Genomic DNA, 2535 nt, shown 5'->3' with positions numbered 1-2535 from the left:
CAGACAGGCAGGGAGCCGGCAGCTTTCCCTCCTTCCCATGGCTCCTGCTGTTCTCCCAGTCAGGGATGACAGCTCCTGTCCGTCCATCCTGTGTGCAGCACCTGGCGAGGCAGTGGTAACACATACACGTCTATGCCATTGTGGGGATGTCACTGCAGCAGGAGGTGGTGGCATTCAGGGTCTACATGGCACCCACAGGCACACGTGCACATGCACACATCCACATCCACGTCTACGTGCAACTGCACAAACCCGTGCACACACCCTCATACTCACACATAGCCCTGTGCACACACACATGGATGTACACATCCATGCATGCCTGGATGTACAGATGTGTGCAGCTGCACGCCCACGCACAGACACTCACATGTACGCACTCATGTGTGCCGTCCCCATCCCACACTGAGCCATCTCCTGTCTGCTGCTCCTTCCCTGTCTGTGCCCCGCCATGTTCCAGACCCCACAGGCCACCAGCACCCCACACGTGGCCATGCCCTCCAGAAAAGCCCGTGGGCAGCTCGGCTGGGCATGGGGACTGGGTGACCCCCCCAGCCTGTCCCCGTCAGCTGGTAGCCATGTGTGGGATGTGCAGCTGAGTACACAGCCCCTGCCATCCGTCTTGCTGCCTGTCAGGGCCAGGGGCTGCTGTGAACCCCCAGCCCAGCAAGACTCAGGGGCGAGAGGAGGGCAGAGTGGGGGTTCCCCTCTCTGTGCAGGCACCTGCCTTCTCCCTGCCTGCTCCCTGCCTGTCATGCCAAGGGCCTGCCCATCCCCAGCTTTGCTCCTGGCACTGCCTGCACATGCCCCTTTGTGGGGGTCTGCACCTGGGCAGGGGCTACAGAAGGTTGGGGTCCCTCATGGGGACAGATGCATGGTGAGAGGTGTCAGTGTGGACACAGTGCAGAACCCTGCGCACCTTTATTTCTAGGGGATCCCTGTCCTCTTGCTCAGCCCTGCATTTCCCCTCCCCCAGTGGGACCCCTGGCCCTTGGTGCAACCCTACATGTCCTCAGCCCCAGCAGGACCACCAGCCCCCAGTCCATCTCTCTGCCCCCCACCGCGTGATTTACAGGCTCTGCACAGGCAGACAAATGGTGAAGGAAAACAGGGCAGGGGGCTCCCTCCGGCGGGGGGCTGCCTGTGCCCCGCAGGGAGCAGAGGGGCCGTTTGCTCACAGCCAGCAGCATTGGGGCAGTGGAGTGGTGCCGGTGCCAGGCAGCACAGCTGCCCCTGTCGTGGTCCAGCAGCCACAAGCCCTGGCAGCACCAGGAGAGCCCCTGGGGGGACCCAGACCCCAGGAGCCCTATCATAAACTCCAGTCCTGCAGCCATAGGCTTTTGGCCGTGGGGCACTGAGGAACATGATGCCACCCCATTCCATAGCCCCCAGGGCACCCCACTGACCACCTCACTGGGGTGTTCGTGATATGCCGGCTGTATTCCATGGCCACTGTCCCGGCCCTGGAAAGCCTCCAAGATTTCTCCTGGCTGTGGAGCTGCTGGACAGTGGGGACTGCAGCTGGCACTGCCAAATCCCCCAGCAGCATCTCCGGCAGCCCTGGCGCCATCTGCCAGGAGCCAGGTCCTGCCCTCCACATGTTTTTGCCACTTGACCTGAATCATGCCCGGAGCATCGCGGAGGAGGAGGAAGGGAGGAAGGCAGGCAGGAAGCCTCCTGACTGCTTGGTTTAGCTGGCTGCCCCCCTGCCTGCTCCTGGGAGCGTTGGGCTCAGGGCGGGGGGGTTGAAGGCAGAGTGGGACCCACATAGACCTCCCTGGTGAGGAGGAGCAGGGCCATGGTCTGTGGTACTGAGCACCAAGGAATGACAAGGAGCAACCGTCAGGCTGGGGGACACCCCCAGCCCTTCCCAGGACACTGGTGATTCCCGCTGCTGCTGGCTCATCTCTCCCTTCTCAGGAAAAGACTCTGTGTTTCCACTGCCGGCACACACCTTCCTCCTGGGCGGGAGGAAATGCTCCTGGCAGTGCTGCCGGCAGTGCTGCCCGTGTCTCTGCATGTCCCCCTGCCCCCTCCCACTGTGGGCAGGCAGGGTGCCAGGCCCTGGGAACAGAGGAGCAAGGAGTGCATTCCTATGGGGCTGCCTGCCCTTGCTGCTCCTTGCCTGCCCCAGGCATCCTCCTGGGCACAGCCCCAGCCCCAGTGGGGCATGGCAGGGTGTGGGCAGCAGTGTGTCTCCCACTGGCATCCCTCTAATAAAAACCCCAGGCACCACACCAGTGCCACCCACTCCTGGTTGCCTTCCCCATCCCAGCTCCTGTGCCCTGTGTTCATCCCATGCCACCCTGTGTGGGAGCCAGGGCTGGCAAGGGACAGCCAGGCAGGGGCTGGGGACACGTTGCCTGTGGGCTGACTATCTGTGACATTGCTCTGCAGGCGCCAGAGGCCATGGCACAGGGAGCACTTGCCGGACAGTGGCCCTGGCGCTGCCACGGTTCAGAACCACCGCGGGCATGACCTGGGGTCAAGGTGCCCACAGCCAGGCCAGCGTGCTGGAGTGGGGCCAGGCCAGTG

Source organism: Corvus brachyrhynchos, unplaced genomic scaffold (genome assembly GCF_000691975.1).
Source record: "Corvus brachyrhynchos isolate BGI_N302 unplaced genomic scaffold, ASM69197v1 scaffold10, whole genome shotgun sequence".
Lineage (NCBI taxonomy): Eukaryota > Metazoa > Chordata > Aves > Passeriformes > Corvidae > Corvus > Corvus brachyrhynchos.
Note: the sequence above shows the minus strand (reverse complement) of the source record.